This window comes from Suncus etruscus, chromosome 7 (genome assembly GCF_024139225.1).
Source record: "Suncus etruscus isolate mSunEtr1 chromosome 7, mSunEtr1.pri.cur, whole genome shotgun sequence".
Lineage (NCBI taxonomy): Eukaryota > Metazoa > Chordata > Mammalia > Eulipotyphla > Soricidae > Suncus > Suncus etruscus.
The window spans coordinates 70,400,995-70,428,951 of NC_064854.1; the positions used below are offsets into that span (position 1 = coordinate 70,400,995).

General features: G+C 40.5%; 1 pseudogene; it reads right to left on the minus strand.

Annotated features, from left to right (window-relative positions):
* LOC126014333 (periodic tryptophan protein 1 homolog) overlaps positions 1-25,755 on the minus strand; it is a 70,380-nt pseudogene extending 44,625 nt beyond the window's left edge.
* Positions 25,756-27,957: the final 2,202 nt, after the last annotated feature.

A 27,957-nucleotide genomic window follows, 5' to 3' on the forward strand; every position in this document is an offset into this window, starting at 1 on the left:
GTGTCCAATTTAGCCTGTATAGCTCTTCACTGGGATGACAGGGGAAGGGCAATTCATATGATTTGGTTTCTTTTACAACAGTTCACAAGTATCAGGAGAGTAAAGAGAGTTTAAGACTCTCATAAAAAACAGCTGGCTGCATTTTTCAGAGGGCCCATGGTTTATTTGCTGAGGAACTGAGGTTCTCCCCAGAAGTCAGCACTAAAGTTGGGGAAAAGGCAAAACAAAAAACATGGGATCTCAATCATGAGTCCATCCCATGTTCATTCCTTGGCATACCAAATTCTAGCACATCCAGATTAAAAAAATAAGTTACGTAAATTGGCTTTTTTTTTTTTGCTATTCTTTGGGATACCAGGAATGTTAAAAGACATGGAGCAATGCTCCAAACAACTGCATGACATCAGAAACCTTTTTAAATGACAAACTGGACAGATATCAGTTATCTGCTTGCCTTGTACACATCTTTTGCACAGACCCAAGAAGTTCAGACAAAGGTTTTCTCTTTCATATATTTACATGAATTCAAAATGATATTCACAGCATCTTCTAAATTTTGGCCAAGTCAAAAAATGCATTAAATTTTGGAACGTGTCCAAAGACAGGAAGCTGACCCCAACAGTAATTGGGACAGATACCCAAGAACCAAAGGGCTGTGAAAGTCAGGAGAAGCTGAAAAGATTCTTCAGCCAGTTTATGAACTTGGTATGGTGGGACCTCCAGACACATTTACAGAGAGTGTTAATTTTGTAGCCGGCCACCTTGCTATATGAGTCTATTGTTTCTAGAAGCTTTTTTGTAGAGACTTTAGGGTTTTCTAGGTAGAGTATCATGTCATCTGCAAACAGTGAGAGCTTGACTTCTTCCTTTCCTATCTGGATTCCCTTGATATCTTTTTCTTGTTTAATCGCTATAGCAAGTACTTCCAGTGCTATGTTGAATAGGAGGGGTGAGAGAAGACAGACTTGTCTTGTGTCAGAATTTAGAGGAAAGGCTTTCAGTTTTTCTCCATTGAGGACAATATTTGCCTCTGGCTTGTGGTAGATGGCCTTAACTATATTGAGAAAGGTTTCTTCCATTCCCATCTTGCTGAGAGTTTTGATCAAGAATGGGTGTTGGACCTTATCAAATGCTTTCTCTGCATCTATTGATATGTTCATGTGATTTCTATTTTTCTTGTTGTTGATGTTGTGTATTATGTTGATAGATTTACGGATGTTAAACCAGCCTTTCATTCCTGGGATGAAACCTACTTGATCATAGTGGATGATCTTCTTAATGAGTCATTGAATCCTATTTGCCAGGATTTTGTTGAGGATCTTTGTATTTGTATTCATCAGCGATATTGGTTTGTAATTTTCTTTTTTGGTAGCATGTCTGTCTGGTTTAGGTATCAAGGTGATGTTGGCTTCATAATAGCTATTTGGAAGTGTTCCTGTTTTTTCGATTTCATGAAAGAGTCTTGCCAGTATTGGTAGAAGTTCCTCTTGAAAGGTTTGAAAGAATTCATTAGTAAATCCATCTGGGCCTGGACTTTTGTTTTTGGGCAGACATTTGATTACTGTCTTAATTGGAGGTGTTTAGATATACTACATCCTCTTCATTCAACCGTGGAAGATTTTAAGAGTCCAAAAAATTTATCCATTTCTTCCAGGTTTTCATATTTACTGGCATAGAGTTTCTCAAAGTAGTTTTTGATTACCCTTTGGATCTCTACCATATCAGTAGTGATGTCTCCTTTTTCATTCCTAATACAAGTTATCAGGTTTCTCTCTCTCTCTCTCTCTTTGTTAGTTTTGCCAGTGGTCTATCAATCTTGTTTATTTTTTCAAAGAACCAACTTCTGCTTTTGTTGATCTTTTGGATTGTTTTTCGGGTTTCCACTTCATTGATTTCTGCTCTCAGCTTTGTTATTTCCTTCTGTCTCACTATTTTTGTGTCCTTTTGTTGAGTACTTTCTAATTCTATGAGCTGTGCCATTAAGCTATTCAGGTATGCCCCTTCTTCTTTCCTGATGTGTGCTTGCAAAGCTATAAATTTTCCTCTCAGTACCACTTTTGCTGTGTCCCACAGATTCTGATAGTTAGGGTCTCCATTGTCATTTAAGGTTTTGATTTCCTCTTTGATTTCATCTTGGACCCACTGGTTATTCAGTATTAGACTGTTTAACTTCCAGGTATTAAAGTTTTTCTTCTGTGTCCCTTTGTAGTTCACATATAATTTCAGGGCCTTGTGGTCAGTGAAGGTAGCCTGAAAAATTTTTATCCTCTTGCTATTATGGAGGTATATTTTGTGTGCTAGCCTGTAGTCTATCCTGGAGAATATCTCATGTACATTAGAGAAGAATGTGTATCCAGGCTTCTGGGGGTGGAGTGTCCTGTATATATTTACTAGGCCTCTTTCTTCTATTTCTCTTTTCAGGTCTAGTATATTCTTGTTGGGTTTCCGTCTGGTTGACCTGTCAAGTGTTGACAATGCCATGTTGAGGTATCCCACAATTATTGTGTTTTTATTGATATTACTTTTCAGATTTGTCAACAACTGTATTAAATATTTTGCTGGCCCCTCATTTGGTGCATATATGTTTAGGAAAGTTATTTCTTCCTGCTGTACATATCCCTTGATTAATACAAAATGTCCATCTCTGTCCCTTACAACTTTCCTAAGTATAAAGTTTGCATCATCTGATATTAATTTGGCCACTCCAGCTTTTTTATGGGTGTTGTTTGCTTGGAATCTTTTCCTCCAGCCTTTTATTTTGAGTCTATGTTTGTTCTGACTATTCAGGTGCGTTTCTTGTAGGCAGTAGAAGATTGGATTGAGTTTTTTGATTCATTTAGCCACTCTGTGTCTCTTAACTGGTGCATTTTGTCCATTGACATTGAGAGAAAAAATTGTCCTGGGAGTTAGTGCCATCTTTATATCGAAGTTTGGTGTGTCTTTTGGTCAGTCTTGTCTTAAATTAGGCAGTTCAGTTTTTCTTTTAAGAATGGTTTTGAGTCTGTAAAGTTTCTGAGCTGTTGTTTGTCTGTGAAACCATGTATTGTTCCTTCAAATCTGAAAGTGAGTTTTGCTGGGTGCAATATTCTTTCATTGAGTTTTGTCACTATGTCCCACCACTCCCTTCTGGCATTGAGTGTTCCCGGTGACAGGTTGGCAGTAAATCTCAAGGATGATCTCAAGAATAATCTCTTGTATTCATTAGCTCTGGTAGGTTTCTCTTTAATAATATTCTTGACCATGGATTTTGCCCTGATATTTTCTTCCTGGGTCTCTGGTACTCCAATGATTCTTAAGTTGTTTCTGTTGAGCTTATCATAGACTTCTATTTTCATCTGTTCCCATTCTTTGAGTAATTTTTCCATTGTTTGATCATTTGGTTTAAGGCTTCTTTTCAATTTTTTTCTGCTGTATGGAGTTGTTACTCATCTCATCTTCCAGTGTACTAAATCTATCCTCAGCTGCTGTTAACCTGTGGGAAAGCTCAACCATGTTTTTCTTCAATTCATCTGCTGAGTTTTTCAGACCTGTTATTTGACCTGAAATTTCAGTTTGGAGTTTTTTGATTTCTATCTTCATATTCTCTTGATTCTTATTAGTGTTCTCTTCTATACTTTCTTTGAGTTCTTTGAACATCTTCCATATTTCGACTCTAAACTCCTTATCTGAGAGACTGACTAGTTGGTTGGTCATGTTCAAGTCATCAGAGTTGCCATTGTCATCCTTTATATCTGGCGCTGGCCTGCATTGTTTCCCCATTGTTACACTTGTATTATGGGTTTTTCTACATGTTGTGGTTGTATTCATTGTCTAAATGATGTGCACGGCCGGGAAGCGAAGCAGAGAGGCCATGCTCCTCTGGCTCCACCCTTTCTGGGCTTGTAAACTCACCTCCAGGGAAGGCTCTAGGGAAGGCGAGCCATCTGCAGATGAGCCACACACAGAATGAAATCAGGCAGAAATGGAGCATAGCACAGAAGATAGGCAGATAGGTTGCTGGCATCTGAGTTCCAGCAGAGTTCAGCAGCTTCCCCTTTCTGGGCTTGTAAGCTCACCTCCAGGGAAGGCGAGCCGTCCTCAGAAGAGCCACAAAAAGGATGAAATCAGGCTGAAAATGGAGCACAGCACAAAAGACAGGCAGATAGGGGTGCTGGCATCTGAGTTCCAGCAGAGTTCCTCAATTCTGTCTCTCACTCTGAAGCAGGCAGGATCACCGGCAGGATTGCTGATGAAATCCAGTCTCAGGCAGCTGGAATCCACATGGCCCAAGATGGCTTCTGAGCCCTTCTTACTCCTAGCAGAAACCAGCAAGAATGAGTGTGTGTACATCCCGACCCACCTTTGAAGCAGGCAGTATCACTAGCAGGAACGCTGATGAAATCCAGTCTCAGGAAGCTAAAAACAGTGTGACCCAAGATGGCTCTCCATCCTTTTATTCTAAGTTTGAGTCTATCTTGTTCTTTTAGTTGTATTTTTTGAAGGCTGCTGATATCTGGTTGTTGTTTTTTGATTCAGCTCTCTGTGTCTTTTAATGGGGGAATTCAGTCTGTTGACATTTAAGGAGATTACTGACAGAGAGGGTTGTTGTGTTATTGTATTGTGTGGAGTGGTTGTTAAAATATTGTTTGTGTAACTCATCTTTGAGTAGTTCATTTTGAGTCAATTTTGTTAGTACAAATAGTACGAATTCTTTTTTGTCTGAGAATGTTATTAGTGCTCCTCCCATATAAATGAGAGTTTTGCCTTGTAGTGGATTCTAGGTTTCTTTCCTTCAATAGTTTTATTATGTCATTCCATTTTCTTCTTGCTTAAATTGTTTCAAATGGGAGATCTGGTTTGATTATTATATTTCTTCCTTTGTACTTGAGAATTTTTTTCTCTCTTATTTTTTAAAATTTTATCTTTCTTTTTGTTGTTTGCCATTTGGATTACTATATTTTTTGATGTTGGTCTGTTGTGATCTGTTTTTAGGGACTCTTTTTGCCTTCTGGATTTGCATAGGCATTTCTTTTCAGAGGGTGGGAAATTTTCTGCTATTATTTCCCTCACTGCTTGTTTTTCCCCTTTCCTGTTTTTGGCCCACACCCGGCGGTGCTCAGGGGTTACTCCTGGCTGTCTGTTCAGAAATAGCTCCTGGCAGGCACGGGGGACCATATGGGACACCGGGATTCGAACCAACCCCCTTTGGTCCTGGATCGGCTGCTTGCAAGGCAAACACCACTGTGCTATCTCTCTGGGCCCTCCCCTTTCCTGTTTTCCTCCCTTTCTAGTATTCCTAAAATTCACAGGTTATTTCTTTTTTCTTTGCTCATTAGGTACCTGACATTTTCTTCCATTGTTTTGTCTCTTGTTTCCTTATTGATTTTTTGGTAATTGTTGGTTTGTAGTTTTTCTTCATGTTCCTCTATGTGCTCTTCCAACTATGTGATTCTGCTACTACAGCTTGCTATCATGTTTTTTATTTCCCTTCATTCCACTTGTATGGATTCTCTCATCTTCTGTAAAAATTCTTTGAGTTGTTTGAATTGCTCATCTATGGATTTTTTGATTTTGCAGGCTAGCAATTCCTTGATTTCTATTGCTAAGACATTCATTGCTGGTTTTCTGTTGGAGTTGTGGATTGTGCTGGTTTCCTTTGCTTGGCAGACATTTGGGGGCCTCCTCAGGCATCCCCTGACGGCTTGCCTCGGCTGAGTGAGTGTTTGGGGGCCAGAGTTGCGGATCAGGCTGACTGCTGGACCCCTAGGCCCGGCAGACATTTTGGGACCTCCCCCAGCCTGCATCAACCTGGGAACTTTGACCTCATTCAGCATTAATCTCTTCAAGGCGTGTCTCGCTGGGGCGTGTGTTTTCTGTTGGAGTTGTGGATTGTGCTGGTTTCCTTTGCTTGGCAGACATTTGGGGGCCTCCCCAGGCATCCCCTGACGGCTGGCCTCGGCTGAGGTGAGTGTTTGGGGGCCAGAGTTGCGGATCAGGCTGACTGCTGGACCCCTAGGCCCAGCAGACATTTTGGGACCTCCCCCAGCCTGCATCAACCTGGGAACTTTGACCTCATTCAGCATTAATCTCTTCAAGGCGTGTCTCACTGGGGCGTGTGTTTTCTGTTGGAGTTGTGGATTGTGCTGGTTTCCTTTGCTTGGCAGACATTTGGGGGCCTACCCAATCATCCCCTGACGGCTTGCCTCGGCTGAGGTGAGTGTTTGGGGGCCGGAGTTGCGGATCAGGCTGACTGCTGGACCCCTAGGCCCGGCAGACATTTTGGGACCTCCCCCAGCCTGCATCAACCTGGGAACTTTGACCTCATTCAGCATTAATCTCTTCAAGGCGTGTCTCGCTGGGGCGTGTGTTTTCTGTTGGAGTTGTGGATTGTGCTGGTTTCCTTTGCTTGGCAGACATTTGGGGGCCTCCCCAGGCATCCCCTGACGGCTTGCCTCGGCTGAGGTGAGTGTTTGGGGGCCAGAGTTGCGGATCAGGCTGACTGCTGGACCCCTAGGCCCGGCAGACATTTTGGGACCTCCCCCAGCCTGCATCAACCTGGGAACTTTGACCTCATTCAGCATTAATCTCTTCAAGGCGTGTCTCACTGGGGCGTGTGTTTTCTGTTGGAGTTGTGGATTGTGCTGGTTTCCTTTGCTTGGCAGACATTTGGGGGCCTCCCCAGGCATCCCCTGACGGCTTGCCTCGGCTGAGGTGAGTGTTTGGGGGCCGGAGTTGCGGATCAGGCTGACTGCTGGACCCCTAGGCCCGGCAGACATTTTGGGACCTCCCCCAGCCTGCATCAACCTGGGAACTTTGACCTCATTCAGCATTAATCTCTTCAAGGCGTGTCTCGCTGGGGCGTGTGTTTTCTGTTGGAGTTGTGGATTGTGCTGGTTTCCTTTGCTTGGCAGACATTTGGGGGCCTCCCCAGGCATCCCCTGACGGCTTGCCTCGGCTGAGGTGAGTGTTTGGGGGCCAGAGTTGCGGATCAGGCTGTCTGCTGGACCCCTAGGCCCGGCAGACATTTTGGGACCTCCCCCAGCCTGCATCAACCTGGGAACTTTGACCTCATTCAGCATTAATCTCTTCAAGGCGTGTCTCGCTGGGGCGTGTTTTTTCTGTTGGAGTTGTGGATTGTGCTGGTTTCCTTTGCTTGGCAGACATTTGGGGGCCTCCCCAGGCATCCCCTGACGGCTTGCCTCGGCTGAGGTGAGTGTTTGGGGGCCAGAGTTGCGGATCAGGCTGACTGCTGGACCCCTAGGCCCGGCAGACATTTTGGGACCTCCCCCAGCCTGCATCAACCTGGGAACTTTGACCTCATTCAGCATTAATCTCTTCAAGGCGTGTCTCGCTGGGGCGTGTTTTTTCTGTTGGAGTTGTGGATTGTGCTGGTTTCCTTTGCTTGGCAGACATTTGGGGGCCTCCCCAGGCATCCCCTGACGGCTTGCCTCGGCTGAGGTGAGTGTTTGGGTGCCAGAGTTGCGGATCAGGCTGACTGCTGGACCCCTAGGCCCGGCAGACATTTTGGGACCTCCCCCAGCCTGCATCAACCTGGGAACTTTGACCTCATTCAGCATTAATCTCTTCAAGGCGTGTCTCGCTGGGGCGTGTGTTTTCTGTTGGAGTTGTGGATTGTGCTGGTTTCCTTTGCTTGGCAGACATTTGGGGGCCTCCCCAGGCATCCCCTGACGGCTTGCCTCGGCTGAGGTGAGTGTTTGGGGGCCAGAGTTGCGGATCAGGCTGTCTGCTGGACCCCTAGGCCCGGCAGACATTTTGGGACCTCCCCCAGCCTGCATCAACCTGGGAACTTTGACCTCATTCAGCATTAATCTCTTCAAGGCGTTTCTCGCTGGGGCGTGTTTTTTCTGTTGGAGTTGTGGATTGTGCTGGTTTCCTTTGCTTGGCAGACATTTGGGGGCCTCCCCAGGCATCCCCTGACGGCTTGCCTCGGCTGAGGTGAGTGTTTGGGGGCCAGAGTTGCGGATCAGGCTGACTGCTGGACCCCTAGGCCCGGCAGACATTTTGGGACCTCCCCCAGCCTGCATCAACCTGGGAACTTTGACCTCATTCAGCATTAATCTCTTCAAGGCGTGTCTCGCTGGGGCGTGTTTTTTCTGTTGGAGTTGTGGATTGTGCTGGTTTCCTTTGCTTGGCAGACATTTGGGGGCCTCCCCAGGCATCCCCTGACGGCTTGCCTCGGCTGAGGTGAGTGTTTGGGGGCCAGAGTTGCGGATCAGGCTGACTGCTGGACCCCTAGGCCCGGCAGACATTTTGGGACCTCCCCCAGCCTGCATCAACCTGGGAACTTTGACCTCATTCAGCATTAATCTCTTCAAGGCATGTCTCGCTGGGGCGTGTGTTTTCTGTTGGAGTTGTGGATTGTGCTGGTTTCCTTTGCTTGGCAGACATTTGGGGGCCTCCCCAGGCATCCCCTGACGGCTGCCTCGGCTGAGGTGAGTGTTTGGGGGCCGGAGCGCGGCCGCTCCGCTGCGCTTCGCGGCCTTGCAGTCCAACTCGCCAATGAGTACCACCACAACACGTAGAAAAACCCACAGCGTAAGCGAGACAATGGGGAGACTACGCAAACCAACTTCAACCATAGAGAATGAAGATGGAAACTCTGATGACCCAACAACGACCAACTACCTAAGCAGTCTTTCAGAAATGGAGTTTAGAGATGAAATATGGAGGTTGCTAACAGATATCAAAGAAAGTATAAATCAGAGCACTAATAAAAATGAAGAGAATATGAAGATAGAAATCAGAAAACTCCAAACTGAAATATCAGATCTGATAACAGGTCTGAAAAACTCAGTAGATGAATTGAAGAACATAATGGATGAGCTTTCCAACAGGTTAACAGCAGCTAAGGATAGAATTAGTGCTTTAGTAGACGAGATGCATAACAACTTTACACAGCAGAAGAGATTGGAAAAAGCCTCAAATCAAATGATCAGACAATGGAAAATTTACTCAAAGAATATGAGAAGATGAAAATAGAAGTCTTTGATAAGCTCAACAGAAACAACTTTAGAATCATTGGAGTTCCAGAGACCCAAGAAGAAAATCTTCAGGAAGAATCAATGGTTAAGAACATCATCACAGAGAAACTACCAGAGCTAAAGAAAACATGTGACCAAATCCTGCATGCCCGAAGAGTAACAGCTAAAAAAGACCCCAGTAGAAACACCCCAAGACACATCCTAGTCACCATGATGAAACCCACCGATAGAGATAGAATACTGCAAGCAGCAAGATCGAAAAGGGAAATTACATTCCAGGGAGCATCCTTGAAATTTACAGCAGAACTGTCACCAGAAACACTCAAGGCCAGAAGGCAGTGGTGGGACGTAGTGGCAAAACTCAATGAAATAAATGCTTCGCCAAGAATATTGCACCCAGCAAAACTAAGTTTCAGGTTTGACGGATGTATACACGGCTTCACAGATAAACAACAGCTCAAAATCTTTGCAGACTCAAAACCAGCCTTAAAAGAAAAACTGAAAGATCTACTCTAAAAACAAGACAGAACAAAAAACACACCAAACTTCTACACAAAGATGGCAATAAATCCCATGACAATTATTTCTCTCAATGTCAATGGACTAAATGCACCAGTTAAGAGGCACAGAGTGGCGAAATGGATCAAAAAACTGAAGCCAACCTTCTGCTGTCTACAAGAAACACACCTGAATAGTCAGAATAAACATAGACTCAAAATCAAAGGCTGGAGGAAAATCATTCAAGCAAACAACACCCTTAAAAAAGCAGGGGTGACCATACTAATATCAGATGACACAAACTTTATACTCAGAAAAGTTGTAAGGGACAAAGATGGATATTATGTACTAATCAAGGGATTTGTACAGCAAGAAGAAATCACTCTCCTAAACATATACGCACCGAATGAGGGTCCAGCAAAGTATTTAATACAATTGTTGACAAATCTGAAAAAGGATATCAATAATAACACAATAATTGTGGGAGACCTCAACACAGGCTTGTCAACACTTGATAGGTCAACCAAATGGAAACCCAACAAAAATATACTAGACCTGCAAAGAGAAATGGATGAAAGAGGCCTAGTAGATATATATAGGGCACTCTATCCTCAGAAACCTGGATACACATTCTTTTCCAATGTACATGGATCATTCTCCAGGATAGATCATGTGCTGGCACATAAAACATACCTCCATAAAATAACAAAGATAGACATTTTGCAGGCTGCCTTTGCTGACCACAAGGCTCTGAAGTTAGATGTGAACTGCAAAGGGACACAGAAGAAAAAATTTAACACCTGGAAGTTAAACAGCCTCATACTCAATAACCAGTGGGTCCGAGATGAAATCAAGGAGGAAATCAAAAGGTTCCTGGAAACAAATGACAATAAAGACACAAACTATCAGAATTTATGGGACACAGCAAAAGCAGTACTGAGAGGAAAATTTATAGCTTTTCAAGCACACATCAGGAAGGAAGAAGGAGCTTACCTGAGTAGCTTAATGACACAGCTAATAGAACTAGAAAGTGCTCAACAAAAGGACCCAAAAATAGGGAGACAGAAGGAAATAACAAAGCTGAGAGCAGAAATCAACGAAGTGGAAACCCAAAAAACAATCCGAAAGATCAACAAAAGCAGAAGTTGGTTCTTTGAAAAAATAAACAAGATTGATAGACCATTGGCAAAACTCACAAAGCAAAAGAAAGAGAGAAACTTGATAACGCGTATTAGAAATGAAAAGGGGGAGATCACTACAGATACTGCAGAGATTCAAAGGGTATTCAGAGAATACTTTGAGAAACTCTATGCCACTAAATATGAGAACCTGGAAGAAATGGATAAATTTCTGAACTCATATAACCTTCCACGGTTGAATAAAGAAGAGGTAGCATATCTAAACACCCCCATCACTATTGAGGAAATTAAAACTGTAATCAAAAATTTACCCAAAAACAAAAGCCCAGGCCCTGATGGATTCACGAATGAATTCTTTCAAACCTTTCAAGAGGAACTACTACCAATTCTGGCCAGACTCTTTTATGAAATCGAAAAAACAGGAATACTTCCAAATAGCTTTTATGAAGCCAACATCACCTTAATACCAAAACCTGATAGAGATGCTGCCAAAAAAGAAAATTACAGACCAATATCCCTGATGAACACAGATGCAAAGATCCTCAACAAAATCCTGGCGAACAGGATCCAGTGCCTCATCAAGAAGATCATTCACTTTGATCAAGTAGGTTTCATCCCAGGAATGCAAGGATGGTTTAACATCCGTAAATCTATCAATATAATACACAACATAAACAACAACAAAAATAAAAATCACATGGTCATATCAATAGATGCAGAAAAAGCATTTGATAAGATTCAACACCCATTCTTGATGAAAACTCTCAGCAAGATAGGAATAAAAGGAACCTTTCTCAATATAGTCAAAGCCATCTACCAGAAGCCAGTGGCAAATATTATCCTCAATGGAGAAAAACTAAAATCCTTTCCTCTAAATTCTGGTACAAGACAAGGCTGTCCTCTCTCACCACTCCTATTCAACATAGCACTTGAAGTACTTGCTATAGCGATTAGGCAAGAAAAAGATATCAAGGGAATCCAGATAGGAAAGGAAGAAGTCAAGCTCTCACTGTTTGCAGATGACATGATACTCTACTTAGAAAACCCTAAAGACTCTACCAAAAAGCTTCTAGAAATAATAGATTTGTATAGCAAAGTGGCAGGATACAAAATTAACACACAAAAATCAATGGCCTTTTTATACACTAATAATGATAGGGAATAAATGGACATTAAGAGAACAATCCCATTCACATTAGTTCCACACAAACTCAAATATCTTGGAGTCAACCTGACTAAAGATGTGAAGGATCTATACAAAGAAAACTACAAAACACTGCTCCAAGAAATAAGAGAGGACACGCGGAAATGGAAACACATACCATGCTCATGGATTGGCAGGATCAACATCATTAAAATGGCAATACTTCCAAAAGCATTGTACAGATTTAACGCGATTCCTCTAAAGATACCCATGACATTTTTCAAAGAAGTGGATCAAATACTTCTGAAATTCATTTGGAACAACAAACAACCTCAAATAGCTAAAGCACTCCTTGGGAAAAGGAATATGGGAGGCATTACTTTCCCCAATTTTAAGTTGTATTACAAAGCAACAGTTATAAATACAGCATGGTATTGGAATAAAAACAGACCCTCAGATCAGTGGAATAGGCTTGAGTACTCAGAGAAGGTTCCTCAGACATATAACCACCTTGTTTTTGATAAAGGAGCAAGAAATCCTAAATGGAGCAGGGAAAGCCTATTCAACAAGTGGTGTTGGCACAACTGGTTAACCACTTGCAAAAAAGCGAACTCAGACCCCCAACTAACACCATATACAAAGGTAAAATCCAAATGGATTAAAGACCTTGATATCAGAACTGAAACTATAAGGTATATAGAACAACATGTAGGTGAAACACTCCAGGACATTGAGACTAAAGGCATCTTCAAGGAGGAGACAGCACTTTCCAAGCAAGTGGAAGCAGAGATAAACTGATGGGACTATATTAAGCTGAAAAGCTTCTGCATCTCAAAGGAAATAGTGCCCAGAATACAAAGGCCACCCACTGAGTGGGAGAAATTATTCACCCAATACACATCAGATAAAGGGCTAATATCCAAAATTTACAAGGTACTGACAGAACTATACAAGAAAAAAACAACTAACCCCATCAAAAAATGGGGAGAAGAAATGAACAGACACTTTGAAAAAGAAGAAAGGCAAATGGCCAAAAGGCACATGAAAAGATGTTCAACATCACTAATCGTCAGGGAGATGCAAATCAAAACTACTATGAGGTACCACCTCACGCCACTGAGATTGGCACACATCACAAAAAAGGAAAACAAGCAGTGCTGGCGGGGATGTGGAGAGAAAGGAACTCTTTTTCACTGCTGGTGGGAATGCCGTCTAGTACAACCTTTATGGAAAGCGATATGGAGATACCTTCACAAACTGGAAATTGAGCTTCCATACGATCCAGCTATACCACTCCTAGGAATATACCCAAGAAACACAAAAATACAATACAAAAAACCCTTCCTTACTCCTATATTCATTGCAGAGCTATTTACAATAGCCAGACTCTGGAAACAACCAAGATGCCCTTCAACAGATGAGTGGCTGAAGAAACTGTGGTACATATACACAATGGAATACCATGCAGCCATCAGGAGAGATGAAGTCATGAAATTTTCCAATACATGGATGTACATGGAATCTATTATGCTGAGTGAAGTAAGTCAGAGGGAGAGAGAAAGACGCAGAATGGTTTCACTCATCTATGGGCTTTAAGAAAAATGAAGGACATTTTTAACAGTATCTCAGAGACAAGAGAGATGAGGGCTGGTAGGTGCAGCTCAGGACATGCAGCTCATCACATAGAGTGATGAGTGCAGTTGCAGAGATGACTACACTGAAAACTATCATAAAATGTGAATGAATGAGGGAAGTAGAAAGCCTGTCTCGAGTACGGGTGTAGGGGGGTGGGGAGGAGGGAGATCTGGGAAATTGGTGGTGGGAATGTTGCACCGGTGAAGGGGGCTGCTCTTTACATGACTGTAATCATACAACTATAATCATGTTTGTAATCACGGTGTTTAAATAAAGATAAAAAAAAAGAAAAAAAAAGACATTCATTGCTGCTTTTAGGTCCTCATTTATTGGGCTCCTGCACTTTGGTGGACTTGGAAACTTGCCTAAATTTCTCTCCATTTCCCCAGCTGCTAGTGTCTTCCTTAATTCACCCATATTTCTTTGCATTTAGTGGCTTTGAATGTTGAAATTTTAGGTTGTTTAATAAAGTGGTCTACTGTACTTTCCTGTGGTCAGTCCTGGTGCATATAGTAAAGTTCTTGCAGTCTGGAGAAGGAGGTGGGGCGCAGACACACTGGCCTATGTTCCTGGAAGCAGGTGCGAGTTTAGGGAGTTCCTATGGTCTGTCGTGGGGGTGGAGCTCAGAAGCATCTGGGCATTCAGTCCTGGAGAGTTTACATGTCTAGAACATGAAATATCTTATTAGAAGTAAAGACCAACTTACTGAAAGATGAGATTTGCTTGAAAAGAGCTTTGGTCTTGGTGGTATGCATTGAGTTGGGCAGAGACACAAATGATATTTGGGTAGATAAAGTACAGAAAGAGAAAATTATCCTTTTGAAATTGTTTTTATTATGTATCATTTGAGAAAACCAAGTACTCAGATTTGATATAAAATGTTTATTTGTAAGAGAAGTATGAACTATTATTAGTTTTTTAGTTGCATTTGTTGCCACTGTAATTTTGAACACAGAACAATCCCAATGACTATGGGTGGGTTTGTAAGCAACACAGCAAAACCCCAAGACTGTTTATAATCTTCCCATTTCTTTAAAGTTTTTGTGGTTATTTATAGTCCAACATATGTCAACTAACTTTTTTCCTTTCTAAAATAACAGCACATAACAATACACCAAAGGTCTATCCTTTAGTTTCTGGATATAACATTGAAGTTATTTATTTCTTGCCTTCTGTATTTATAGTGTGATTTTATGGACAAGTTTATTATGGTACAATCTGTAACCAAATGCATTTCCCAATATTTTATCAAGAGATAGATTTCTATGACTTACTTCTATTTTTCTTGTAATAACATTTTACATGTTCTTCTGGCTTTCAACAGTATCTTGTCAAATAACAAAGTTTTAAAGAACATATACTGTGATAAAAGCCTATTAGATGGCAATTTCTCTACATCTGCTTCTGAAATCAACCTGATGCAGGAACTATGCTTAGTGATGCCAATAATTCTAGCTAATTTATTCTTTTATCGCTTCTTTACTATTTTGTTTTACTTGACTGAATTGGTTTTGGGAAAGACATGATGGGCATGCTGATTTCAATTTGAGTTGCTCCAGTTATGCTCCACATTTACCCCCTGTTTCCCTTTTAAACTCCACTTAAGAGCTCATTTCACTGTTCAGAGAAATTTCAATTTTAAATATTTTCCCTGCACATAACACATTTCCCATTATTGGCTCTCTGCCTTCATTCTTTCACCCTTCAGCCATAAATTAGACTGTATTTAAAATTCCCTTAGACCTTTATGTTTAAGTAAGATATATCTTTATTTATCTTTTACATAGCAACATATTATTTTTTTTGTTTAAAATTTTAAAAGTTTCACAGAAGACCCCATTTGTTTAGCCTTTACATATGAGAATTTTATTCAGTGGAGAGGAAAAAGAAATCTTCAGAAGGGCTGTTATTTATTGAAAGCAGTGAAAACAGTCTATTTTATATGAGGAATAGAATGAAGTAGATGGTCCATATAATTTTGTTAATAGAGATAGAGATGTAATAGTAACTAGAATGAAGCATCAAAACAGAATAGTCAAACTGAAAGAAATTTGTGATTTCTTCCAACTGGTACTATAACTTTGAACATCCATTATGTTTATACATAAATTTCATTATTTAAAGACAATAAATCACATAGTTGATTATAATATATTTGTTTCTGAGGAAGTAGGAGTAAAATTATTAAAAAAGAGAGAAAAAAAGAAGAAAAAGGAGTACAGAAATTAAAATATTGTGAAAATTATTATATCTTGCAATATTGTCATGTTTATAAAGCTCTTCTTGCTAGTTGACAATTCTGTTACTTCTTTTGTTTCTGAACATTAGGTGGTTTCAAATATATGTTGGCATCTAAATTGGTTTGTTCAAATGATAGTATTAAGAAAATTGAGTTGTCAGATTTCTGGCCATACGGTCGAGAAATTCCAAACACTATTGCTCAGACTGTGGCTTCTGTGGGGCATTGATTCTGTTGACAGGTATTTTGGAAGTATGAGAAGGTGGTTGGTGGGGTGGGGAGGAGTAGCCAACACTCACTCCTGGTGCTATCAGCCCAAATACTGGTATACCTGGAGTTTTGGTCAGATTGGTGTCTCTGCAAAAAGCTGTAGTTGAGTGGTGAAGCAGGGTGATCGGTGAGGAAATAATTGTGGGTGATGGGACCAGCTGCTATGGCTTTGGCATGGCAGAGACTTGGCTCATCATCTTCTCCTGACATTCCCGATTTTCAGCTGCAGGTCCAGAGTACCCATAATTTTTCATGGCTTGGTTTACATCTTTTTCAAGAATAGATTGAGTCTAAGTATATTTTTTATTGAGGAATTGAAAGTGTTACTGTTAGCTCCTTATTTTTGACTCTTCTATCATCTAACTTTAGGTAAGTCACATAGTCTATTACTAATGTTAATAAGAAAAAATAATTTAAGTGGTAGAAAATTACATATTATGACTTACAGAGACATATTGCCTTTGCTGCTGAAAATTAGGTGTCCTTAATTTCTTGTTGCATTCTCTAAGTTGGAAATACTTTGCAGATAGCCAAAAAGTTTTCCTGGATTGTGTTACTCTATAGTTATATCTCTTATTTATATTCCTTCCATTAAACATGGATTTACTTTTAGTAAAAATATCTATTTAAAAAAGTAACCTAATATAACAGGTTATAAGCATTGTCTAATCCATTCTTTCCAAAATGTAGTTTCATTATATTAAATTTTCATACCCCTGGGTTATAATAATACACAAACAATAATTTCAAGAGTTTGGACTAGGCCTTAGACAAATTAAATATATTTTTATAAGTTTTCGTGTTGTATAGTTCTGTTCTCATAATTCCAACTGCTTTGTAACACTTTCTGTTCTCCTTTGCCTATAACACAATATTTTGTCAAATTAAAACTTTACTTTCTCTATAGGATGTTTTGTGAAGTCTTCTTCACTTTTACCTACAATCTTGTCAGGTTTCAAAGTTGTTAAGAGTTTTTTTTATTAGTATATGATAGCTATTTTTTAATTTAATTTTTATTTTGGTCATAGTTTATTATTATTATTATTATTATTTTTAGGTACATATTTACATAAAATCAGGAGGGATTTCCATCACCAATTTGTCCTCCCTACACCTCCGTTTTTGTCCTACCTCCTATATGCTCTTCCCTCACCCCTAGGGCTGCCAGAATATGTTGTTCCCTCTGTATCTAGCCTAATACTTAGTAGTCTTGCACCTGTTTGGTCCTGCTACCTCCCTTATTTTCCCCTCTAACTGGGGAGCAGGACTAGCTAGTTCCAGTTACGTGGTTTTGTTTGAATAAGGGAATAGTAGTAAACTGGGGTAAAGGTCTAATACACAGAAAATAAGTGGAATTCTTCTAGAGGGTCTCGTCCTCAGTTAGAGAGACGAAGGAGAAAAAGGTGAAACACTCCACCAGTACAAAAAGAAGTGCCAAATATCCAGTGAGGACTCCAACAATAACGCTAAGCACCACCACCACAAAAAAAAAAAAAAAAAAAAAAAAAACGCCACGGTCTTGAGATAAGAAACATGGCAGAGCATATAGAGAAAGAAAAGAAAAGAAAAGAAAAAAAAGTGTAAATGGGGGCAACAGCTTCAATAACCACACCAAAACAAAGAAATCAACCAAAAATAGATAGGTAAATATAATAATAATGATAATAAATGAAGATAAGAATAATATATATAAAAAGATAAACAATATTTTGTGTTTTGTTTCTTTCCCTCCTGCCCTGGCACAGTAAATATTGAGGTCATTCCAAAAGGAATTCACTTGGCCTAAGAGATATGGGGTTTCTTCGCCCTTGAAGTATATTGTCACGGGATCAACTATAGACTCTGTTCAGGATCCTTTACTCTCCCAGTAGTGCTTTTGTGTTGTTTGGAAGACTTCTGTTCCACCCTAGGTGTATACAATCAGACCTCTGTATCTATCGATCTCAGTATCTGCACAGTTCCAGGGATGGGACTTATGATGAAGTCAGTCTTTGTGGTTCTAGAAGTTTTGTTCCCTCAGTGTCATTTTAATCCATCTTCTGTGGTTGGTGGTCTTGGTCTTGGCACTAAACCTGGGATGGCACCTAGGATAATGCCTTTCCTTGTGTTTCCAGAAGCCCCATTCCGTTACAGTTGTCTCTGCCTGACCTTTGGAACTGGGTATCATGGTTGTTGTGCAGGTCATAGTTCAAACCCTAGAATAGGGCTTTTTTATTGGTCCCAAGATATATACAGTCTGGTCATGGTTCTAGCAGCCAGTCATCTGTAAATCACGATCTTGGTGTTTGGACCTACCAACGGGTGACAAGTTTTCTGATTTTGTCTTATCGATGGGTGGTAAGGTAGGATAACCTGTTCTTAGGTCATGTTGTTCCCATTTTCCTCATTGTCAGGATATCATATTAGAGCTGGCACTCATTGGTGTTCCAGCAGTATTAAGGTTGTCCCGGATGGGGTTTGTTTTCTGCAGCTGTTGTGAAGAACTGTGCCATTTCTGTGACTGGGATCCAGGGTTCAAGGCTGGATGGATGGGATCTAATCTCCTGAGGTCTAAGTTGATTCCACATGACATATTTTCAAGGGAGGAGTTATTCCTGTATTGTAAACAACTATGAGTTCCTATCTCTAGTAGATAAGAGCTCTTTTTTATGTGTAAGATTTCCCCTTTTTTTAGTGTGCCTTTGCAGAGAGAAATAGTGCTACATTATATTGTTGGTGCATTTGGGAGTGGACAAAGAGGAAAACAGAAACAGGTCACATACCCAAAAAAGATTTAAAAAAATAGGATTAAAAATGTATGTGCTCACATATGTATATGTAGAACAGACAATTAAAAAATGAATTAACAAAGTATTTAAAGGACCAAAGTGATGCAAAAGACTACCTTACATTTGGGGAAAGGTAGGTAAAGAGGAGGTGTAATACAGGTCTTATGTTTATGTTGGGAGTACATGTTTTCCCATTGTCTTTTGGGTTTTTCTTATAGTGTGTGGGTTCTCAGTACCTTTCCATCACACCCCCTGACCTTCTTCAGATTGGCAAAATATTTGCGGCAGGGAGGTCTTGGAAGAGTTCTTGTATTGGGGCTACTTTTGGAACTAAGTCTGGTTTCAAGTAACAGTCCATATTAGGGGAAGATGGTAGGAAGGGCCGCGCAGCATGGGTCCGCAGGGAGTTAGCTGCCTTTTCTTGCAGGAGACGAAGTTTGGGTTTGACTGGGTGTCTCTTCGTTTGGGTACTGGGTACTGGTTCATTGGGGTAGGAGGTCAATCTTGATGCCTAATAAATTAAAGACTGAGGGTGAAGAGTTTTAATACAGTGGGAAGTCTGGATGGGAATGAGGGGTGAGGGGGTAGTTGTATTTCCAAAGGGGGAAAAGGGAAAGGTATATGGTAGGGGTAGGAAGGGAGAAAAGAGAAAATATATTAGAAAGAAAGGGAAAAGAGAAAAGAAAAAAGTAGAGAGAAGAGTAGAAAAGAAATGATAAAAAAGAAAATAGTGAGAAGAGAGGAGAGAATAGCAAGGGAATGTTAGTTTGCTTGAATGTGTTCGATGAGTAGAGTCTGTAGTTTAAGTCTGTTTGTCACGGTTACTGCTTCGGTGGTTTGACTGGCCACGTGCTTTGATTCCTAAAAGAAGGTATAACCTTGAAATAAAGTGTATGTTAAAAAGTTTTCTCATGACCATCTCGTAGTACCAGCTAGGTATGGTATCTCGTGTGGTATCCCAAGCTGCCATCTTGGTTTGTCCACCCTTTGTATCCAAGAATGCCTGTGGACAGAAAAGCTGAGAGGTTATTTTAAATATAGTAAGATAAGGCATTAAAACATGATGTTATGGGATGTTTCCATTGGAGTCAGTAATTTCCCGTGGTATTCTTTACCTGTGATCCTGTATACGATATCCAAGGGATTAATGAGGGCCTTTGTCGTAGAAGGCTGATTACGTACCTGTTCTCTCTATGCTGCTGTTTCTGGTGTTGCTGTTGTCTTTGTGGTATAATGTGGTCAAGAGTTTGCGTTGTTCCTTTTTCATGTATTTTGGGCACTGCTCTCGAGTATATGTTGACTATTACAGTGTTTAGAGTTTCTACCCTGTTAAACCCTATTATTTGATTGTTGAGTGTTAGTTGTGTATAAGATGTATGTTCTAGGTGCTTCATAATAGTGCTATCATTCTGTGTTTATCTTTTGTCTTCTGACTTACTTCGTTTAACATAACATGTTCTAGTTCTATCCACATTGCTGCAAAGTCTGTGATTGTGTCATTTCTGACTGCCATGTAATATTCCATGTTTATAGATACCACATCTTAATGATCCATTCATTTGTTGTTGGACATTGAGGTTGGTTCCAAGACTTGGCTATTATACTGAGTGCTGCAATAAATAGTGGGGTGCACACGTATTTTGGAATGAATGTCCTTCCAACTTGTGGGTATATACCTAGGAGAGCAATTGCTGGGTCAAATGGCAGCTCAATTCTGAGTTCTTTGAGCACTCTCCAGACTGTTCTCCATAGGTGTTGGACTAGGGGATATTCCCACCAGCAGTGGATGAGAGTTCCTTTCATACCACATCCCCGCCAACAGAGATTGTTCCCATTATTTTTGATGTGAGCCATCCTTACTGGTGTAAGGTGGTATCTCATTGTTGTCTTGATTTGGATCTCTCTGATGATGAGTGAAGGTGAACATGTTTTCATGTGTTTGTTGGCCATTCTTCTGTCTTCCTCAGAGAAGTGTCTATTCATTTCATCTCCCCATTTTTTATGGCTTTATTTCATTTTGGGGGCTCAGCTTTCTGAGTGCTTTGTATGTTCTAGATATCAGCCCTTTATCTGATATGTCGAGTGAAAAGATTTTTTTCCATTCTGTTAACTGTCTTCTTGCATTAAGTAAGGTTTCTTTTGCCATGCAGAAGCTTTTTAGATTGATGTAGTCCCATTTGTTTATGTTTGATGCTAAAGTTCTTGCCATTGGTGCTCCATTCTTGAAGACCTTTTTGATATATAGGTCTTCGAGTGTTCTACCTATTTTGTTCTTGATAAACTTTATAGATTCGGGTTTGATTTCAAGGCCTTTGATCAATTTTGAGTTGACTTTTGTATAAGGAGTGAGGTATGGGTCAATTTTCACTTTCATACATGTGGTTTTTCAATTGTACCAACACCATTTGTTGAATAGGCTTTCTTTGTTCCATTTCAAGTTCCTGCCTCTTTTATCAAATATTAGTTGGCTGTATATCTGGGGGTTTATGTCTGGGAATTCTGTTCTGACCCACTTGTCTGAGGTCCTGTCTCTGTTCCAGTACCATGCTGTTTTGGTTACTATGGCTTTATAGTATAGTTTCAAGTTAGGTAAGGAGATGCCACCCAGCTTCTTGTTTTTCCATATGTGTTTGGCTATCCTGCGTTTTTTGTTATTCCAGATGAATTTTATGATTGATTGTTCTATTTCTTTAAAGAATTGTGTTTGAATTTGGATAGGGATTGCATTAAATCTATATAGTAGTTTGGGTAGGATAGTCATTTTGACTATGTTAATTCTCCCTATCCATGAGCATGGGATATTCTTCCATTTCTTAAGATTCTCTTCAATTTTTTTCTGAAGTGTTTTGAAGTTTCCCTGGTATAGGTCTTTCACTTCCCTTGTAAGGTTGATTCCTAGGTACCTGATATTTTTTGATACTATTTTAAATGGAATTGTATTTTTAATCTCTCTCCTCGACTTCGTTGTTGGTATATAGAAACGCTACTGTCTTTTGTGTATTGACTTTGTATCCAGCCACTTTGCTGTATTGGTTAACTATTTCTAGGAGTTCTACTGTGGACTCTTTAGGGTTTTCGATGTATATCATCGTATCATCTGCAAATAGAGGTAGTTTGTGTTCCTCTTTCCCAATTTGGTTCCTTTGATTCCCTTCTCTTGTCGGATTGCTATTGCTAGGACTTCTAAGGTTATATTGAATAAGAGTGGAGAGAGTGGACAGCCTTGCCTAGTTCCTGACCTTAGTGGGAATGCTTCTAGTTTCTCACCATTAAGTATAATGTTGGCTGTCAGTTTTTCATAGATAGCTGTAACTATCTTGAGGAAGGTTTCTTCTAACCCTATTTTGCTGAGTGTCTTTAACATGAAAGGATGTTGGATTTTGTCAAACGCCTTCTCTGCATCGATTGATATGATCATGTGGTTTTTGTCTTTTTGTTGTTGATGTGATGTATAATGTTGATTGATTTGCATATGTTGAACCAACCTTGCATTCCTGGTATAAATCCCACTTGGTCATGATGTATGATCTTTTTTATGAAGTGCTGGATTCGGTTTGCTAAGATTTTGTTGAATATCTTTGCATCTATGTTCATTAGTGAGATTGGTCTGTAGTTTTCTTTTTTGGTGGTGTCTTTGCCATCTTTGGGAAGGAATGTGATATTGGCCTCATAAAAGGAATTTGGGAGGATTCCTGTTTTCTCTATGGTTTGGAAGAGCCTATGGAAAAGTGGTAGTAGGTCTCAAAATGTTTGGTAGAATTCACCTGTAAATCCATCTGGGCCTGGACTTTTGTTCTTAGGGAGTTTCTTAATTACATCTTCAATTTCCTCTGAGGTTATTGGTCTATTTAGGCTTTCTAGTTCTTCCTTTTTCAGTCTTGGAAGATGGTATTTTCTAGGAATCTGTTGATTTCTGCTGAGTTCTCTAGCCTAATTGAGTATAGTTGTTCATAATATGATCTCATGATATGTTGTATTTCTTGGGGTTCTGTTGTAATCTCTCCCCTTTCATTTGTGGTCCTACTGATTTGGGTGTTTTCCCTCTTTTTTTTGGTGAGTTTTGCCAGTGATTTGTCTATCTTGTTTATTTTTTCGAAAAACCAACTCCTGGTCTCATTGATTTTTTTTGTATTGTTTTCTTAGTTTCTATGTTGTTTATTTCTGCTCTGGTTTTTATTATTTCTTGCCTTCTGGTCGTGGTTGGATTTCTCTGCTGCTGCAGTTCCAATTCCTTGAGGTGATTGTTTAAACTGTTGATTTTGTTGTTTTCCTGTTTCTTGACATAGGCCTGTATTGCTATGAGTTTCCCCCTAATTACTGCTTTTGCTGTGTCCCACACATTTTTGACAAGTTGTCTCCTCATTATCATTTGTCTCAAGGAATCTTTTTATTTCTTCCTTGAGTTGTTCTTTGATCCAGCTGCTGTTGAGCAGCATGTTGTTTAATCTCCAGGTATTAGTTTTTCTCCATTGTTTCTTCTTGAAGTCAATTTTTACCTCTATTGCATAGTGATCTGATAGGGTACTTCTAATGATCCTTACATTTGTGATCTTATATAGGCTGGCTTTGTATCCTAAGACATGGTCTATTCTGGAGAAGGATCCATGTGGGCTTGAGAAGAATATGTATTCTGCTTTCTGGGGATGGAGGGCTCTCTATAAGTCTATTAGCCCTAGATCTTCTAATTTTTCATTTAGGTCTCTTATTGCTTTGCTATTTTTCTGTTTGGTGGATCTGTCCAGTGGTGATAGTGGAGTATTGAGGTCCCCTACTATTATCACATTTCCCTTTATGTGTTTCCCCAGGTTTGTGAGCAGTTGCCTCACATATTTTGCTGGCTCTACATTAGGTGCATAGATATTGACCAGTATTAGTACTTCTTGATCTAATGTTCTCCTGATCAGTAGGTAGTGACCCTTTTGTCTTTGATCACTTTCTTGAAATTGAATGCAATTTGGTCTGATTCAAGAATGGCTGTCCCTGCTCTTTTTTGTTTTCCATTGGCCTGTATAATTACTTTCCATCCTTTTATTCTAAGCTGGTGCTTATCCTGTAGTTGTAGATGTGTTTCTTGCAGACAGGAGAAGTCCAGTTTATTTTTCCTAACCCAATTCTCTACTATGTGTCTTTTAATTGGAGAGTTTAGTCTTTTAACATTTAGGGAAATTATTGAGAGAGAGGACTCTTGTGCAGTTGTATTGAGTGGAGTTGTTGTTGTTACAATCTGGGGTTTGGATTGTGTAATTCGTCTCTGAGTAAGTCTTTTAGGATTGGCTTAGTTTGCACAAATAGTTCAAGTTCGTTAATGTTTGAGAATGTTTTTAGTCTGCCCTCCCATATGAATGATAGTTTTGCTGGGTATTGGACCCTGGGTTGAGAATTTCTTTCATTCAGTCATTTAAATATGTCATTCCACTGTCTTCTTGCTTGAATTATTTCAAATGGTATATCTGGTTTGATTCTTATGTCCTTTCCTTTGTACTTGAGGTTTTTTTCTTCCTTATTGCTTTAAGGAGTTCCTCTTTCTCTCTTTTTTTTTGCCATTTGGATTATTATATATCTTGGTGTTGGTTTTTTAGGGTCTATTTTATTAGGGACTCTCTTGACTTCCTGGATTTGCCCTGCAGTTTTTTTCCAGAGGGTGGGGAAGTTCTCTGTTATTATCTCCCTGACTACCTGTTCTTCCCCTTTCCCTATTTCCTTCCCTTCTGATATACCCACAATTCTTAGATTGTTTCTTTTGTGCTTGTTCATTAGATATTGGATTTTTCCTTCCAGTTCTTTGCCTTTTATTTCTTTGTTGGTTTCTTGATCATTTTTTGTTTGCAGTTTTCCTTCGAGTTCTTCAATGTGCTTCTCCAACTCTGTGTTTCTGCTCGTGAGGCTTGTTACTTTGTCTTTTAATTCCTTCACTTCTTTTTGTATGGAATCTCTCATGTTCTTTAACATTTCTTCTTTAATTTGGCTGATTCGTTCATCCATGGATTTCTTATACTCGGTAGCTAGGGTTTCTTTCATTTCTTTTATTAATTCTTGCATTTCCTTCCTCATGGCCACTTTTAGGTCTTCTTCCCATGGATCTGTGCGTTTTGCTGGACTTGGAAACTTGCTAGGGTTTGTCACGGTATCTCTAGATATTAGGGTTCTCCTTGATTTACGCATATTTCTTTGTATTTAATGGTGTGCTTTGGAGTGCTGTGCTTTCTAATTTTGGCTTGCTTTGGTCCCCTGTGGCATGGAGATGGGTCCCCTTCCTGAAGGTAGTTCTAGAGGGGGCTTTTGGGTGAGCTTGTTGAACCTAGCTCTTTCTCCTCCCCTTTGCTACCTAGAGGTCAGCCTTCCTTCAGTGGGTCTTGTCACTTTTCCGCTCCTTATTTCTGTCAGTGGTGTAGTTCTACTCCTGGCCACAATGGTTGCTGGAGCTGTTGAGATGTTGAGCTGGCTCTCTATCCTTTCTCCTCTCTCTGGGAGTCAATGGAGCTCCACCCCCTCCATGCCTCAGTTGAAGGAATTCCCTCAGCCAAACCCTGCCGGCTCTGCCCTCAGCCCTTGGGGAGTTCCAGGTCCCTTCCAGGGCTCAGGGGGGTGGACTGCTCTAGGTCACCCAAGGGTCCAGGTGGCTGGCCCTATATCCCCTGTCTGTTGGACCTAGTCTGCCCCAGCGGCACAGGGTTTTCCTCACTCCTCCTACCTTTCACTCGGGCTTGGGGTCCCGGAGTGGCTTGTTCAACCTGCCGGTCTAGGCACCCACCTGGGGGAAGGGACTCACCCGGTCCGCTCTCACCTGCGGTTTGGGTCCGGAGGGGGGGGGGGGCTTGCCGACTAGGCACCCACGTGGGGAAAAGGGGACTCACCCTGTCCGCTCTCCGCTTGCGCTTGGGGTTCTGGGGGGGGGGCTTGCCAACTAGGCACCCTTGTGGGGGGAAAAAGGACTCACCCTATCCGCTCTCCAATTGCGCTTGGGGTCCCGGGAGGGGCTTGCCGACTTGGCGCTCACCTGTGGGAAGGGACTCACCCGGTCCACTCTCCGCTTGCGCTTGGGGTCCCGGGGGGTGGGGGCTTGCCTACTAGGCGCCCACATGGGGGAAAGGGGACTCACCCGGTCTGTTCTCCGTTTGCGCTTTGGGTCCCGGGGTGGGGGGACTTGTAGACTAGGCCAATAGCTATTCTTTTGGGCAAACAAGGTATTGCTTGATTTTGAATTTTTTTCTTAGTACCCAATACTGTGCAATATCACAATGATAAAATGAAGCTTGCAATAGAAAATAAAGTTTGAATAAAGGAGAAATTTTGAATAATTGAGGACCTAACCAATACAAAGAATCTATATTTGAATACAAATTGTGATACAAATACAAACACTGGAAATATACAAAAGACTTTCACCATCACTGTAACCTCCGGCTACAATCATCTTGATTAGGAATCCAAGTTGGTAATCAATGCAATGGATAAATATGAATAATTCCTTAAGTAGTGTAACACATTATTAAGTGAGTATGTGTTTATGTGTGTAGAGCCAAAACAAGTTCTGGGAAGTATGTAGGCTTTTTTTTTATTAATAAAAATAGATCAAATTTCCCTTAGCAAGTTTTCTAACACTTTTGAATCTCCTCTTACTGAAAAACTGGCAATAAAATGAGTTAAAATAAATAGAAGGGTCATATTCTTGTTTTTTTTTAATTTTTTTTATTTATTTTTTATTTTTATTTTTTTTAAATTTATTTAAACACCTTAATTACATACATGATTGTGTTTGGGTTTCAGTCATGTAAAGAACACCACCCATCACCAGTGCAACATTCCCATCACCAATGTCCCAAGTCTCCCTTCGCCCCACCCGACCCCCGCCTGTATTCTAGACAGGCTCTCAATATTCCTCATACATTCTCATGATTAGGACAGTTCAAAATGTAGTTATTTCCCTAACTAAACGCATCACTCTTTGTGGTGAGCTTCCTGAGGTGAGCTGGAACTTCCTGCTCTTTTCTCTTTTGTGTCTGAAACTTATTATTGCAAGAATGTCTTTCATTTTTCTTAAAACCCATAGATGAGTGAGACCATTCTGCGTCTTTCTCTCTCTCTCTGACTTATTTCACTCAGCATAATAGATTCCGTGTACATCCACATATAGGAAAATTTCATGACTTCACCTCTCCTGACAGCTGCATAATATTCCATTGTGTATATGTACCCCAGTTTCTTTAGCCATTCGTCTGTTGAAAGGCATCTTGGTTGTTTCCAGAGTCTTGCTATGGTAAATAGTGCTGCAATGAATAAAGGTGTAAGGAAGGGGTTTTTGTATTGTATTTTTGTGTTCCTAGGGTATATTCCTAGGAGTGGTATAGCTGGATCGTATGGGAGCTCGATTTCCAGTTTTTGGAGGAATCTCCATATTGCTTTCCATAAAGGTTGAACTAGACGGCATTCCCACCAGAAGTGGATAAGAGTTCCTTTCTCTCCACATCTCCGCCAACACTGTTTATTCTCATTCTTTGTGATGTGTGCCATTCTCTGGGGTGTGAGGTGGTATCTCATCGTTGTTTTGATTTGCATCTCCCTGATGATTAGTGATGTGGAACATTTTTTCATGTGTCTTTTGGCAATGTGTATTTCTTCTTTGTCAAAGTGTCTGTTCATTTCTTCTCCCCATTTTTGATGGGGTTAGATGTTTTTTTCTTGTAAAGTTCTGTCAGTGCCTTGTATATTTTGGAGATTAGCCCCTTATCTGATGGGTATTGGGTGAATAGTTTCTCCCTCTCAGTGGGGGGCTCTTGTATCCTGGGCACTATTTCCTTTGAGGTGCAGAAGCTTCTCAGCTTAATATATTCCCATCTGTTAATCTCTGCTTTCACTTGCTTGGAGAGTGCAGTTTCCTCCTTGAAGATGCCTGTAATGTCCTGGAGTGTTTTGCCTATGTGCTGTTCTATATATCTTATGGTTTTGTGGCTGATATCGAGGTCTTTAATCCATTTGGATTTTACCTTCGTACATGATGTTAGCTGGGGGTCTAAGTTCAATTTTTTGCAAGTGGCTATCCAATTGTGCCAACACCACTTGTTGAAGAGGCTTTCCCTGCTCCATTTAGGATTTCCTGCTCCTTTATCAAAAATTAGGTGGTTGTACGTCTGGAGAACATTTTCTGAGTATTCAAGCCTATTCCACTGATCTGAGGACATATCCTTATTCCAATACCATGCTGTTTTGATAACTGTTGCTTTGTAGTACAGTTTAAAGTTGGGGAAAGTAATTCCTCCCATATTCTTTTTCCCAATGATTGCTT